Raw genomic sequence first — 17,731 nt, forward strand, 5'->3', positions numbered from 1 at the left:
TTGCTGCAAAATCCTTTACTTGTTTTAATGTACCTTTTTAAGTTAAAAATATCTTTTTCCTTTTAAAAAAATCTTTTTAATTTTAACTTTTTTAGTAACATATTTATTAGATCATAATATTAAAAAAAAATAATACATTTTATATATCTTTAGTTTAACATTATGAAATTTTAAAATATTCTTTACTTTTTTAAATTTTGTTTCAAATCAAAATTACACAGATAAATTGTAAGTGAGAGAGTATTAAGTTGGCTATTTCCACTTATTTATTTTATTTTATAACTGAACGAGGAACCCGTAGTTACTTATTTATTTTATTTTATAAGAATCCGTAGTTACTTATTTATTTTATTTTATAACTGAACGAGGAACCTGTAGTTACTTAATCGGCCGGTGTTTGTTTGAACCAATTAATTTGAATTTACGTCGCTAAGACCTATTTAATTAATGGAAAGTGTCCTCGTTACTCCTTTTCTGATTCGTGTGACTTATTTTATTTTATTTTTCTGTTCGAATTATATGACTTTTGCTTAATATTTTAAGGGTATTTTTCATTATATTGTCATTAGGAAAATAGCATTTTATACACCATACATAACTTTTGCATATCTTAATTTTAAATTATTTAGTCGATCTAAGATCACGGGTTCAAGCCTCAGAAATAATATATAGCAGAAATTCAAGATAAGACTGCGTACAATAGACCTTTGTGGTCGGGTCTTTCCCCGGACACTGCGCATAGCAGAAGCTTAAGTGCACCGGGCTGCCCTTTTAATTTAATTTAGTTTCGAAGATAAGACAAGTTAATTTTTTTATAAGCAAAACATTTCACATAATTAAATTAAAACAAAGAAATATGTTATTTTTATAAACAATTAATTATCTATTATTATAAGTCAATTTAACCAAAAATAAATAAATACTCTCTTCGTCCCATTATACGTGACACTCTTTTCTTTTTAGTCTGTCATAATTTTTTTTTACTATAATTAATCTCCCTTTATTTTTAATGAAATAATATACAATCACATAAACATTTAACAATTATTTTAAATCATAAATTTTAAAGTATTTTTTTTGAACATCATGCCAAATTAAATAGTATCACGTAAAATGAAGCTGAGAAAGTATGAAATATCTTATACTATCCGTGCACTGAAATAAATAGTTTAATATGATTGAAGAAACTCTGTTGCTTGGTCTATCAACTTACCCAGGGAAGTGAATTAATAGGAATTTTTGAGTGTAAATTTTTAAAAAATAGGACATAAGTCTTTAAAATATAGTAGAAAAGACTCCTTTTTAATTAAGATTATGTTTATGTAAAACATAAATTTTTATACCCCTAAAGTTTGGGTATTTACACAAAAATCTAACATATAAAAAGTAAAATTAGCTTATTTTTCCTCATTTTTCCATCCCAGCATCTTCTTCAACTCAAGGCCTTTTCAGGTAGATATTTTGGGATCTTTATCCTCTTTCAAATTCTTTGTCTCTTCTTCTTCCTTTTTTGCTTTTTTGTTGTTTGAATCTTAGCATATCACAATCTTCTAAACAACTTGAAATTTTTAAATTAGGGTTCATTTTTCTTTATAATAAATTTGCATTTATCTTTTTTCTTTATCATTCAACTATTTTTTTAAAATGTATTTATTTTTTTATTTTTTATAGTGATTTGTGGATACATTGTTTGGACGTTATCCTAAGAGAAAAAGATTGTTCATTACTCTGATTTGAGGTAACATTGTTCAGTATTTTTTTGTTAAATAAATATTTATTTTTTTGTATTTTTAATAAACAACGCCTAGTTATTTTTAGTAAGCGTGAAATGTTTACATAAAAACATTAAATATTTGCATGTTGTTTAAACAACTGTATGGTGTTTACATAAATATTCACAATTCTTTAAATATCCTGATTGTTACATTTAAAAAATGCATATTCTGACGTATAAATATTTATATGTAGTTTAAACAACCTCATGATGTTTATACTAAGAGTTCCACTATACAAATACGTTTTATGTAAATAATCGTACTTTGTTTAAACATCCACAAGTTGTTTATAAAAAAATCTGCATGTTGTTTAATTTATGCATCTTTATAATACTTGCAGGAATTGTGACAACTAATGGAGGATCAAATACTACTAGGTAGGGGTGTACATGGACCGGGTTGGTTCGGATTTTTTACAAACCAAACCAAACCATTTGTGTCGGGTTATTAAATCTATAAACCAAACCAAACCAATAAAAGTCGAGTTTTTTAATATCAATTTTTTTCGGGTTTTTTGGGTTTTTTCGGGTTTCTCGGGTTTTTTGGGTTTTTTCGGATTTTTTTGGGTTTCTCATAGTATCTATAAAAAGCACAGAGTAGTGCTTCTTAAAAAGAGTTCTAGTACAAAATATCAACATATAAGATGGAGACACAACACTTATTGAAGTTTTAACTTTATAATATAACTTTATAACATAAGTTTTTTTATATATTATTTAGATGGGCTACTCAAGTCCAAATCTAAATGTAAGGAAGAAAACAAAAATTATGAAAAAAAATTAAAAAATATTTATAAATTACATTTTAATAAATATTTTTATGTATAACATAATTTAAAAGTAGTATATCTATAATCGGGTCGGTTTGGGTTCGGTTTGACTTTTTTTAGTTAAAACCAAACCAACCCTATAATGGTCGGGTTTTTTTTCAAACACCAAACCAAGTCAAACCAAACCACTAGTCGGGTTTTTTTTCCGGTTTGGTTCGGTTTGTCGGTTTGGTGCGGTTTATCGATTTGTCCTGTACAGCCCTACTACTAGGAATTGATTTACATGGTGAATGGATAGAAATTGATAAGTGTTATAGTTGGAAGTCGAAGGGCAGTCGTACATTATCGATACTAGTGAGGAGGAATGTTACATATGATGACGTTGTTAATATCATCATTGGTAGGTGTAAGTTAAGTTGTAAGACGAAGAATATTTTAGTAACTTACATGCTCAATACTGTTGCCTCGCAAAAAGCTCTTTTTTCTGAAACAAAGAATGATGATGATTTGGGCTTCTATTATATTTATCTGACATTGATAGCGCTGGTCTTCGACCCATTTTAAAAATAAATGTGATTGAAATTGAGCCTTTAGAAGTTTCAAAATTTGGAGAAGTAGCTGGAGTGTTTTCTGAAGTTGTTGGCAATACAATACAGGTAGAAGAAGCTGTAATGTTTTCTAAATTTGGCTGCAATACAATAAGGATAGATGATACTTCAGAAGTGCCCCAATTTGATTATAATACGGTAAAGATAGAAGAGGTAGGAGAAGCAGGAGAAGATGCAACAAATACTTCACAGATATCCGAATTTAATTGCAACACCATAGGGGGTGAAAGGGCAAAAGTATAGTTGGTTGAATTTTTTGTTGTAATTGAATCATTTTGTGTTGTACCTATGATTGGATTATTTTGTGTTGTTTTGGCTAGTGATGTTTATATGTGGACATATTTTTTTGGCCAAAGCCATCGCTGGTCCCTTAAAGTTGGCGTCAACTTTCACTTAGACACCTAAACCAAGATATGTTCATTTTAGACACTTAATGTAAGGGTATATTGTGTCATTTTCACACTTTTTAATCAGCTGGACCCTCACATATTTCGCACTTACTAGAGGCGCGTAGAAGCTATTTTTTCAGCTGATGTGGCATCAGACTTGGCCTATAACGGTCATATCCCTTTTATCTATATATTTATGCATCTTCTTCTTCATTGTTGCCCCTAATTTCTTAGATTATTTCTCTGATTTAGGGTAAAAATCAGTTCTCTCTCCTTCTTTGTTTTTCTCTCTTCTTCTTTGTTTTTGTCTCTTCTTCTTTGTTTTTCTCTCACTCTTCTCCTACACTTCCATGTCGAGCTTCTCCAACGCTTTCATGACCTCTTTGGATGAATGTCGATATTATAAATGTGGTAATGAAGCACTATTAAAGACTTCTTGGACTCAACTAAATTCAAGTCATAGATTTTTTACTTGTAAATTTTCAAAGGTAAAGTAATTCTTTATGTTGATATTTTTACTCATATGTTGCAACTTTTATTCAATGTGAATGTTAAATCTCCATTTATTTCGTGTAAGTACAAAAAAAAGAATAAGTATTTTCTGTTAATTGTGGGCTTCTAATTTTTTTTCTGATTGATTTTGTAGAAAATGGGTGGATGTGATTTTTTTTATTGGTATGAAGATCGACACCCTCCTCAAGCAAATAAGGTGATCTGGAGTTTGTTGAAGAAAGTCAAGGTTTTTGATGAAAAAATAAACCAAGCAAGAAATATATTTATTGTTGGTGTGATCATTGCTGGGTTGGTAGTGTTTGAAATATGGAGATTGAAGCCTAATTGTTAAAATGTGTTGTGTATTTGCCTTAAAGTAACATTATGTTTTGTTCAAAAATCTGCTGTAAAATTACTTATGTTTTACAGTATTATTTTGATGTTGTTGTTGCTGTAAAGTTGATGTTGTTGTTGCTATAAAGTTGATATTGTTGTTGCTGTAAAGTTAATGTATGGGTGATGTTGTTGTTGCTGTGAAGAAATAATCTTCATGTTGTTGTTGTTGTTAATTTCTAGGTAGGCCACATTTCTATGTATTTTGATGTTATTGTTGTATACAATTCACATCTTGTTGATATCACATTTCACTTATTAAAAGTTCAAAATCTCTGCACAATGTAAGTCAAATTGAGTGGACTGGTTAATACCAACAACAAAAATAGAGACTTCACAAATTTAATACCAAAAATATTTAACAATATCACAGTGCAACTACAAAAATATAATCAACAATGAACTCAAAATTAGCATTATGCTAAATACGAAGATCAGTGGACTGGTTTAACAAAGTTATACAATCCTCACAACTGAATACATTACACAATCCATACATTACACACAGTTAGTATTCAAACCTTCAAGCTGTTGTTACTTCTTTTTGTTTGCCATTTTCTACAACTGGTTGGTAGTGATAGCATCTCTATTTTCCATCTCAAGCCTCTAGGTTTAAAACCAAGGTCTATGCCTGTTGAACTTGCATCCTTATAATTTGAACATGTTGGCAGAATCCTTTGAATTGAAGTCCCTGGCTGTTTTTACAAAAAAAGAGAAACCAAAATTAGTTAGTATGCTGCACTTTACTGAAGATTAGTATGTAACCAAAGGACAAAACAACATACATTGAGTATTTGGGTCCACTTGCACTTGTCAATATGCCAAATCCAACATTACTTGATCCACCATATGATGGCTTCTTTGTCCTCCCTCCTGCATAATCTTCTCCAGTTGCTGCAACTCCTCTATTTTCTCCAACAATCTCTTTTCTCCTCTGATGTATTTGACTTGTTATTCCTCTTGTAAAAGGAATACTTGTATCCACATATGATGGTGGTTGGCTTGACTTGTATCTTTCACCCTCTTAACTCTACTTGTATCAGCACAAACTGTTGTTGAAGAAGTATGCTTGCTCGATGTAGTTGATGCAGGATGGCTGAATGTTGTTGGTTCAGGTTGACTGAAGTTTTTTGGTTGAGGTTGGATACTTCCTTGTGATCTTTGACCTGTAAATTGTGAGTTTTGAGCAACAACTTGAATATTTAACCACAAAATATATGTTCATTAAAAATTCAACAAGTGATTAAAAAAGACACAAGCAAGTATAAATTATGTTACCTTGCAATATCTCTTATTATGACCTTGTTGTTTACACATGGAACAAGTCTGTTTCACCCCTTGTTTAGAAAGTTTTTCATACTTCTTTCTTGGTTCATCTTTGACCTTTCTTCTATTTCTTACAGGTCTTCCAGGCAATGGTTTAGATTCAAGAGGTTCAATCCTTGGATTGTTAGTTTCAGGCCACATCTTCATATTTGGAATTGGTTGGATAAAATGATAATAAGCCTTTAAGAAGGTATCCTTCTTATACCAATGCTCCACAAGAGGTTTAGGCTCCTGTTCTATGTGGCACAAAGCAGCAATAGCATGTTGGCATGGAATGCCTCTCAGTTGCCAAGTTCTACGACTACAAACTCTATCAGCCAAGTTAACTATATGCTTGTACTCCCCTTCTCCAATCTCAAACCCAACATCAGCATTCCAAAGCACCTTGCATGTCCTAAAATTGTCCTTATTCTCCTCTAAGATAAGTCTAGCCATAGGTGCAATATCAGATATCCAGGTGTTGGAAAACTTAATCATGTCCACAGTTGTTGTCATTATCTTTCTCCTAATTTCCTCCAACATGGTTATTATAGATTTGTGTCTACATGATATGATCCATTAGTTAAAGGTCTCACACATTTTATTTTCAACTATATCACATTTGGAATGCTCTTGAAAGAATGTCCTAACCCATGACACTTTTGGATAATGCAATAAGTCAGCACAAATATTCTTACCAAGTTTGCTCATTTTATGAAGCTCATCTTTGAACTTCACTTCAAAACTTGATTTTGAACATCTCCAAAATTGTTTTCTCTTTTCCTCTCCTTTCCAGGTTTGATTTCAATTAGACCAAATGTGTCTAGCACACATTCTAACTTCAGCATTTAGTAGCAGTTCAGCAACTGTTGCATGAAAACCCTGCAAAGAAAACAAAATGCAAGTCAATACTTAATAGATAATCTGATAGCTTTAGCAAATGTAATATGTTATTACCTTTTGCATATCTGCCATCACAGTAAGACCTTGTCAAGTACCCAACTGCAGGTCCTCTTTCAAGTAATTGATGAAGAAACTCCAACTATGCTTAGTTTCCTTATCTACAACTGCCCAGGCTATAGGAAACATCTGATTGTTTCCATTCTTGCCAACTGCTACTAGAAGTTCACCCTTGCAAGCACCCTTTAAGAAACATCCATCAAATCCTATTATTCTTCTATATCCTTCCTTCCACCCCCTTTTCAATTCCTCCAAGCACACATAGAAGTACACAAACAAATTCTTTCCTGATGTAGTTTCTCCATCCATTCTTAAAAAAATAGAACTACCAGGATTGGCCTGTTTTATAACATCAGCATAATCACATAATCTTGCAAATTTCATATTCCAGTCACCCATGAATTCTCTAAGAATCATTAGCTTTGCCTTGTAACAGATGGTCCTACCCACATACAATCCTAACTTCTCCCTGCACAACTCTTGTATTTCCCAAATCTTTATGGATGATTGTTTAGTTATTTCATCCCTGAATTTGTTTGCTAGGAATTTACTTGTACACATTTTATTCTTATTTGATGGAGAACACTTATGTATAGGATGGTAGTTTTTGATCAAAAAGTTACCAGAATCTCTATCAGTTGCACCATAATACAACCATTTGCATTTTTCTTTGAATTGACATGTAGCCCTCACTCTATGAGTTTCATTAGGCCTTAACTTAATCTGATAATTATTTTCTACTGCAAAATTTGCCAAATCCTTTCTAAATTGTTTAGCATTTTCAAAAATCATTCCAAGTTCAAAAATAGAGACTTCACATTCAGCATCATACCTGAAATTTTTACTCTTCCTTCTTCTTGATTGATCAACACCCCTAACAGCTTCTACATCTATCACATCTGTGCTATTATCACTATCACAGTCTGAGCTATCAATATAATCTTCATCTCCTACTAATCTGCCAATATATCTATCCTTCTTATTTCTTCCAATATCTTCAAAGCCTCTATCAACACCAGCTTCACCTATTGGTATTTCTTTAGGTACTTTCTTTTTTCTCTTAGGATTAGGATTTCTTTTGTTCCTCCTTTCAGATCTAAAAGATCTCAATTCTTTATCAACATTTGAACCATCTTCATTAGGAATGGTATTTATATTTGAGTCACTACTATGCAGATCTGACTCATTCACATCTGAAACATCCTCAGTCTCATTCACATCTGAAACAACCTCATTCTCCACATTTCCAACATCAATAGAGCCTGGCCATGGCAAAAGACCAGCTGGAGTTGGCAATTCCTCTAACTCATCAATTTCATGGACCACATAAACATGAAAGTCATCACCATCTATTAAGTCTTTCACATAGTCTAACAACTAAATATCAGAAGTAACTTGGACAAATTCATTGTTAATTTCATTTTGACAGTAAAAACCCTTCACATTTGTGTACCCAAGGTCTTCAATGTATGAAAGAAACTCGACAAGGCTAAAATGATCTTTATCAATGGCAACGGCAAATACATCTACTTCTCCTCTGTAAGTAGGATTAGGGTCTGCGATCACATGACCCCCATGATGAAAATATGTCAATATATAGTCGTCTATATCTCAAAAAGAAAATACCTAAAAAGCTCCTTGCTTTATCAGTGCAATTTCCAAAAAAAAAAACCTAGTTACAAAATGTTAACACAGAGTGGACACAACCAAACCATAACATACACCTTCTTCTTCAAGGATGAAACATGTAAACACAAACTAATGTCACTTCAAGAAGCAGTTGATAGAAATATCAAAACACCCAATAAAAATGCAATCTCCAACACTTGATTTCAACTTTTAAACCTGGAAATTGGCAACATAAACAAACACAACAGTTAATACGAACTAAGAATTGAATGAAAATCAAGAAAGATTGAACTTTCAAACACTTACCTAGGTTTTGATCAGTGAAGAAGGAAAATGGTTCGTTTGAACTAAAGAGACAATGGACACACTGTGTTGAAGTTCAAGTTTTGGGCATTGAATGAAAATCAATAAAAATTAAACTTCCATACATTTGCGTGGGTTTTGATCTGTGAAGAAGGAAAAGAGGGTTTCTTTGAACTGAAGAGACACTGAACTGGTGAAGATCAACTTTTGAGTATTTAATTTTAAAGTTATATGACATGTAAAGTTGGTAGTGTTGACAGAATTTAATTGGTCAATTAATTTATGTGCAGGAAAGTGTAATACACGCTCTACGCTCAAACTTCAGATTGATTAAAAAGTGTCAAAATGACACAATATACCCTTACATTAAGTGTCTAAAATGAACATATCTTGGTTTAGGTGTCTAAGTGAAAGTTGACGCCAACTTTAAGGGGTCAGCGATGGATTTGGCCTAATTTTTTAGACTGAAGGTAAACAACTAGTGATTGTTTACACACGAAATAGTTGTTTAGTATAAATAACAGGAGGTTGTTTAAGAAGCTAGAAATTGTTTATACAAAAATCTTAATTGGACATTAAATAATTGATCACATTTAAAAAAATATTGATACATCTTGATAAAAAGAGTATTTCAATGAGTGATTAATTTTAATATAATAATTCGATCACTATTAATCACAAATCTTTGACTCTATTAATAAACAGCTTAAACATTCAACATCTTGATAAAAGTTAATAAGCAAATATATAATATATAAACCAACACTTATTGTTGATAATCAAGAAATTTCTAATTACCTATACTGTAACTTCAAATCTCATATAAAATAGTTAAACAACTAGTAAATATTTAAAACATATCATGATTGTTTACTATAAACAACAAGAGGTTGTTTAAGCAACTCGAATATGTTTATACAAGAACCTTGATTGGACATTAATTAATTTATCACATTTGAAAAGGTATTGATACATCTTGATAAAAAAGAGTATTTCAATGAGTGATTAATTTTAATATAATAATTCGATCATCATTAATCACAAATTTTTTGATTCTATAAATAAACAACTTAAACATTTAACATCTTGATAAAAGTTAATAAGCAAATATATTATATTATTATATAAATCAACACTTATTGTTGATAATCAAAAAATTTCTAATTGCCTATACTATAACTTCATATCTCGTATAAAATAGTTAAACAACTAGTAAATGCTTAAAAGCATATCATGATTGTTTAGTATAAACAACAGGAGGTTGTTTAAACAACTAGAAATTGTTTATTCAAAAACCTTAATTGGATATTAATTAACTGATCTCATTTGAAAAAGTATTGATACATCTTGATAAAAAAAAGTATTTTAATGAGTGATTAATTTCAATATAATAATTTGATCACCACTAATCACAAATTCTTTTACTCTATTAATAAACAACTTAAACATTTAACATCTTGATAAAAGTTAATAAACAAATATATTATATTATCATATAAACCAACACTTATTGTTGATAATCAAAAAAATTCTAATTGCCTATACTATAGCCAACACCTCCATCAGTATATTGACCATCAAAATCAAAGTCCATAGGATTATCAGCCGTTCGATTATCATAATTTTTTAAAGGACTCCATAAGCTACTTTGTTCACTCTTGAAGTGTTTCTTTCTGCATTCTCACCTCTTGATGGACTTTTCTCATTATATCTAATCTTTGTAATCACCCTATCTTCACCATCAACATCTTTATATCCTACATCATTTGTTATAGCTGTCACCCCAACTAAATCAACTTTTAATTTGTCATTTGTTTCATCTGCTATCTCATCAACAAAGCTTTCAAGATTTTCATGTAATTTTTTTTCCAGCACTTGTAGGAATCAGAATAAGGTGTACTACCTGCATAAAAAGAATAAAAAATAAAAATTATTTAGTGCAAACTCCATTAGGTTGTTTAAACAATCAGATGTTTAATTACTTAAAAAACAATCAGACTTACTTTATTATATTTTAGTGCAAACTCCATCAGGTTGTTTAAACAATCAGATATTTTTTAATTACTTTAGAAACAATCAAACTTACTGTATTATATTTTAGTGCAAACTCCATCAGGTTGTTTAAACAAATAAATATTCATTTTATTACTTTAGAAACAATCATGTAACAATTTTGATCTTCTTTTGGATGACACATTACTTATTTTTTCATCTTCTTCTTCAATTGCTTTTTCACTTTCTTTAGGGATAGTACATTATCACATGCTTCTTCATTTTTTTCTTCACTTTCCTCTTCTCTTTCTTCTTCACTAGTATTTTCATCTTCACCTTCTTCTTCACTATCATTATCATCTTCACCTTTTTCACTATCATTTTCATCTTCACCTTTTTCTTCAATTTCTTCTTCTTCTTCACGGTATTTTTCATTGTCTTCTCTATCATCATTCTCATTTTTTCCTCTAGCCATAGAAAGCTCCTCTTCTATTGTCTTGGCCTTTTTTCTAGGCCTTCTATTATAAACGGCTTGAAAATGTCATATTTTTATTTTATCTGCATATATAAATCAACTCAACACTATCATTAATATAATAAGTAAAAAAAAAAGCTAAATAAAAATTATTGTATAAACAACAACAGATTGTTTAATTCAATAATAGTTATTTACACAACAACAATAGATTATATAATACAAAATGTATGAGTTATATCTGGAGGAAAATAAGAAGCAGAGATATGTTACACAAGACTTATGTGTTTGCACAAAACTTAAGGGCCTTTATCTTGGGTTGAATCAGTTTATTGGGATAATTTCTAGCTCTATTTCTAATGTCTCCAAGCTCACTATCTTTGTTAAAAGGCCACAATTTTTTAAATAGAAATGTACTGATGAATCTTGAAAATTTATAGCAACTTGAAGTAATCAACTTGCAGTGGAATCAACTGATAAATGATCCTTAATTCATTAGACAAGCTACAAACAACAGTGTTGAAGCAACACACATTTGTATAGACCGATTCAAACAACAACAGATTGTTTACACAATAATTGAGTACCGATTCAAACGACATCAAATTGTTTACACAGTAACAAGATCAATTCAACAGTAAAAAAGGCTTCTTAAATTAAAGAATCATCAATAAAAATGAAATTGTAGTGCAACCTACATTGGCACAATCATAAAATAAAAACAACCAAAATATATAAAGTTTTTATTCTTTTTCTTCTCTATATTTCTGATGGAAAAGAGAGATTTCTGATTTTTGAATTTACTTTATTTTGTGGGGCTTAGTAATAGAAACAAGAACTTGAGTATACAAAATTAGTGAATCAACTTCTTCAAATAAGTGAATTTACTTCAAATTTTAAAAATCTAAAAGATTTGATAAAAATAAAAAGTAAAATTATCTTAAAAAATTAGAGTGAAGAGATGAAAAATGAGGCAAAAAAGAGGTAGTCTTCTTCTTTGTTCCTTGTACTTGTGAAATAGAAGAGAAGGGAGAAGAACAAGAGAGTGGAAAAATATTGAAGAATGGGAAAGAAGGGAACAGGCGAAGAAAGTCAAGAAAATGAAGAGAAAAGTGAGGGTTTTTGATGGATTTAATATTTTTTTAGTTTTTTTAAATTTAATCCTAAACTTTCAAATATTTTAATCCACTCCATCTTTACATAATTAAGATATTATAACAAAAGAATTTTTTTTAAAAAAATAAAAATTCCTCATCCTTCATTGCAACACTTGAGAGTCTCTTTTAACTCATTTTCCCGAACTTACCCACTACCAAAAAAAAAATATACTACGGATGTGTTTTGTAAGAAGAAAACTGTTTCTTCCATAAAAAATGAGTTTCTAAAAAGTAAAAAGTTTTTTTTTTAAAAAAATTATTTAATTTTTTACTTATTTTTTTAATATTTGATAACTAAACAAGAAAATAATATCTCTAAAATTTATATGTTATCTAACACAAATATTATGGAGACGGAACAAAAGGGGGAGTTGAAAATTCAAGGGTTGGGGGGGGGGAATAGATAGGTGGGAGGCAATAACTTTAAATAGTCACTTATGCAACTTTAACTACCACTAGGAAAAAGTACTTATTTTTTATTTTTAAGATTATTTTTCTAAAGAAAAACTTAAAATCAAACATAAAAAAAATTATAAAACATATTCTAAAATATACTTTCAAACATACCAAATACACTCACATTAAGTTTTAAATCTTCTTTACTAATTACGGGTGCATACTGGTGAAAACTCTGAAGCAAAAAAGGGAGGAAAACAAGCAGCAGTTAGCGTGAAGCAAACATTCATGCGGTAAGTGGACACTGGACAGTAATAGTTAGCTCTTACTTTTTAAGTTAATCATGTCGCAATTTATGTTACATTTTTTTAGTTTATTTCAAAACAAATATTTTGTTTTATAATTGACAATAATTTTACTTTAATCATCAATGAAATAATATATAGCCATAGGAATGATCAAAAAGAATTTAGACCATAAATTTTACAAGTTTTTTGGATCTTGTTTTATGTTATATCAAATGATATCACATAAATTAAGATAGAATAACTAATTTCTTTCCCTTTTTTATGAAACATTTCTTCAAATCAAGTTCTGTTAGGTAACTTACCGATAAGGTGGATTAAAAACAGTGTGTTACTGCACACTCCCACGTGGGACATATATCCATCCCATAATTACATCAATCATCCATTTCTAGCTAGCTCCTTCTTTCACTCTTCTGCCTAACTTCCTTCTCTTTAGTCATTTCCATCACTTCACACATACAGAGTCCTAAGAAAAAAAGGAGAAGATTATGCTTGTGTGTTAGATGTTACTCCATGTGACTCAAAATAAGATCTTTAATTTAAAATTTATAGATTTTCATAATGATATTAATAACGATAAATAGGATTTGGGGAGGATGATTCAGTATAGTTTCATAAATAGGGTTTGAGGAGAATGAAGTGTACACAATTTTTATTTATATTTTTAAAGGATAGAGAAATTGTTTATGATTGATTTCTACTACGATATCGAGTTAATATATATTAATTTTTATGCCTATAAAATATTACATTGACGATTATAGTAGACGAATCACACATTATGATAATGCTCGTTTCAAAGATAAAAATAAATAAATATTGACCACTGTTTGAAAAAACAATCCTTCAAGAAAACCTCGCCTGCTGCATTGTTTTTTAAATGAACATTCTAATTAAAAATAGAATGTTTTTTAAATGAACATTCTAATTAAACACAGTAAAATTATGTGATGAGGTTATGTTCTATAGTTGATACACATGGATATAGAGATCCAAACCGTGTCTTCACCCCTTCGACTTCAACATACCTCACTAGATGCCTCAACAACTGCTTTATCGATTGTCATTGAAAGTTCTCGAGCCCTTAAAACCTACTCCTATAAAACACTAGAAATATAGAAACACCAAAAATATTTACTTTCGAAAGTTCTCCTCTGTCGCCTTAGAATAATATCACGATCCAAAACAGAGGTCATGATGGCACACATTTCAAACCCCACCCCGATGTGTAAGACTTAAAGTAAAATCATACGAGACTCGCAAATGGGAAGTCAGGCCACCAAATAAAAAAAAGCTAGACACAAATAAAATATCTCAAAACCTGGTGTCATAAGTGTAAAGAACATCTAGTACAATGATCGAGTCTGATATACATTATAAGTCTTCGAATAATAGTAAAGACTATAAATAAAAGTGCAGTCCAAATTCTAAGACCTAAACACTAATCTGAAAGATAAAATATCTGTGATAGAAAAAGATCAACCGCCACAGGGGATACCTTGTGTAACCCTCCCCAAAATTTTTCCCTAAGATTCGGACCTTTCTTGTATACGTGAAGGGTCGAACTCGATTATTGTGAAGCGTATGCATGAGTTAGGATGAGTTCCTAAGTAATTAAAGAGTGTTAGAGGTGATGTGGGGTAATAAGGGATCCTTAGAGCCAAGCTAAGTCCAAAAGGATTCGTCTTGGGTAGGTTGTTGAGGGAGTTTGTATAAGAGTCGACTTCTTACGGCCATATCATTTGAAATATGATGATCTGGGTAGCCCACGGCCTATTAAATTAAAGGTCTCTGAGTCTTCGTTCCAACGCCGCTAAGATGGTAATTTTTAGAGTTCGGAGTGAAAAGTTATGACTATCCTAAGACGGACTAGTACTGTAGGAATTTCAGGCCTGGGTGACAACTGCTGGAAACCTGGGCTTGGCGCCGCAGTGGCGCGACGCACCACTATCGCGCCAGGAATAAGCCTCAGTAGTTTGGTCCCTGGCGCGGTGCGCCAGTATGAGATGTTCAGGGTTTTCAAGCCTATTTTCCAGAACTCAGAAAATATAGGCTTGGCGCTGTAAGGGCGCGAAGCGCCACTATCGCGCCACAAAATAGCCTCTGTAGTTTGGTCCCTGGCGCGATGCGCCACTATTGGGTTGCAGGGTTTTTAAGCCTATTCAACTTGGCGCTGCAGTGGCGCAATGCGCCACTATCGCGCCAAGAGTGTTTTTGGCCTATTTTCCAGATTTTTGGAGAAAGGGCAGTTCGGGAATTTTCCCAAATTATATATGTATCTACCTTGGGACGTTTTTAGGACCATTTTTAGTCCCTCTCTCTCTCTCTCTCTAAAAGCCCTAACATTTCCCTCTCTTCTTCTTCTTCTTCTCTAAATCCTTCTCCAACAAAGATGTAACACCCCTCAAAAATTTTTCCTAAGATTCAGACCTTTCTTGTAGACGTGTAAGGTCGAACTCGAGTATTGTGAAGCAATTGCATGAGTAAGATGAGTCTTTGAGAAATTGAGCAACGTTAGAGGTGATGTGGGGTCATGAAGGACCCCTAGAACCAAGCTAAGTCCAAAAGATTCGTCGTAGCTAAGTTTTAGGATGAGTCTGTATATGAGGTCGACTTCTAATGACCTTATCTTTTGAAAAACGACAATCTAGGTGGCCCACGACCCACCGAATTAAAGGTCATCGAGTCTTCTTTCCAACACCACCAAGAATTTACATTTTGGAGTTTGGAGTCAAAAGATATGACGATCCTAAGATGAACTAGCACAACAGAGTTTTTACGACCTAGGTTGCAATTGCTAGAAAACTGGGCTTGGCGCCGCAGTGGCGCGATGCGCCACTATCGCACCAGAAACATGCCTCAGTAGTTTGGGCTCTGGCGCGGCGCGTCACTAAAAGTTGTGTAGGGTTTTTCTGTCCAAATTCCACGACCGAGGAGCAATGGCCTTGGCGCTGTAAAGGCGCGACCCGCCACTATCGCGCCAAGAATGTGCCTCAGTAGTTTGGTACTTGGCACGGCGCGCCACTATAAGGTGTACAAGTTTTTAGGCGAAATCAGCCTGGCGCTGCAATAGCGCGACGCACCACTATCACGCCAGGAGCATTTTAGCCTATTTTCAGAACTTTCGACGAGGGGCAATTTGGGAACTTACCCAAATTATATATGATTACCCTTGGTCTTTTGGGAACACATTTTTACAGCCTCACTCTCTCTCTAAAAGCCCTAAGAGCTTCTTTCTCTCTCTCTCTTCTTCTTCTTCCCCATTCACAACAAGAAGAGTTCCAAGAGCTTCAAGATTTGAGTTCTCCATTGAAGACCCAACATCAAGATTTTCTTCAAGTCTTCACTAAGGTATGTAAGGCTATCCAAAACATGGGTTGAGTCCACCCATGTGCCCTACTCTTGCTTTGAGGTTAGATGTCCATGAAAATGGAGTTTCTTGGTATGGTTTATGTTTGAATGAGTCGTGTCCCCAATTTATTTGATTCTATATGTGTTGATGTTGTTGAGCTAGGAAGTTCCTAAGATAAGCCCTTATGTGAGTATGAGTTGATGAAAATGAGTTGTTAAATATGTTTTATTGATCTTGTTAACTATGTGGATTATGATAAAAGATATTATTTTCTTACAAAGTGTGTCCTATTTTAAAGTGTGATTTAAAGTCTTGAAGTTATGATGAGTCTCAAGGATTTCTCAAATGGATGGAGTAAATGATTGGTTATGTCTATATGTTGCTATAAATGTGCCTTTAAATTTCTTTTGAAGGATATGATTGAGATTGATCGGATAGTATGATTGAGAGAGATTTGAGTGTGATAGAGTTGATGAGTTGACAAGGTTGTAATGAAACTTGTCGATATGATTTGATTGAGTTGATTGGATGGAGTTTTATGAGCATCGAGTCTTGGGAGAAGTATCGAGCACCGAATTGGGCAAGAGTATAGTCTATACTCGAACCCAATAACTACGTCGCTAAACGTAGGAGGGGATTGAACCATTAAAGTTGGATGCTTCCCCAAGATGTTTGTCCTGACATTATAGGACTTGGTTGGATTGGATCCATGATTGGTTGATTCGTTCATACCCTGACAAAGTATGAACGGACGCAATAACAACGTCGGTTTGTTGTACTTTCACTGGCTCATAAGTGATGGTTGTTGAGTAAGAGAAACTCCCAAATAGGCCTTGCTAGTATTCTGAGTCAGATTGAGTTGAATTGTATGTGATTGGTACCGTCTAAATCATATTCTTGTTTAGACTTAGGACATGTGATTGAGTTGTTATCCCTTTTGAGTTGAGATTCCGAGTTGACTGATTCTTTCTTGATGTTTGTTGTATTTGGCCATTTTACATACTCGTACATTCCATGAAGTGACGCCAGTTGGCCTGCATCGTTTCATGATGCAGAGACAGGTACTAGAGATCATCAACCGACGCTCCGTTGAAGTTCCACATGCACTTCTCGCTAGTTGGTGAGTCCTCCTAGTTCCTGGAGGATGTTGAGCCTTCTTGTACAGTTTTGTTGTCATTTCCCTTATTTTGATTGTTGGTAGCCATGGACTTGTCATTGGCACCTTTTAGACTTTGATAAAGGCTTCATAGACTGGAGTATGGGGAGGTTAAATAGTTATTTTGAGGAGTCTTATTATATTTGTTTGTCGAGTTGATGAATGTTTGGCCTTCGGCCCCTATATTGTGAATTGTATTTTATTAATTGAGTTTTCGTTAAGAGAATATGATTGAATGAATGTGTGACTGGACCAGGTGGTTTGCTCGAAGG

At 32.5% G+C, this 17,731-nt stretch overlaps 1 long non-coding RNA gene across 1 annotated transcript; it reads right to left on the reverse strand.

Annotated features, from left to right (window-relative positions):
- Positions 1–10,084: 10,084 nt before the first annotated feature.
- On the reverse strand, positions 10,085–11,321 carry LOC129877049 (uncharacterized). The gene is made up of 2 exons (XR_008763462.1): positions 10,627–11,321; positions 10,085–10,526 (listed from the first exon to the last, which is right to left on the reverse strand). It is a non-coding gene; the product is annotated as an uncharacterized LOC129877049 (long non-coding RNA).
- Between the last annotated feature and the right edge of the window lie 6,410 nt (positions 11,322–17,731).

The sequence above is a fragment of the Solanum dulcamara genome, chromosome 12 (assembly GCF_947179165.1).
Source record: "Solanum dulcamara chromosome 12, daSolDulc1.2, whole genome shotgun sequence".
In the NCBI taxonomy this organism is placed as follows: domain Eukaryota; kingdom Viridiplantae; phylum Streptophyta; class Magnoliopsida; order Solanales; family Solanaceae; genus Solanum; species Solanum dulcamara.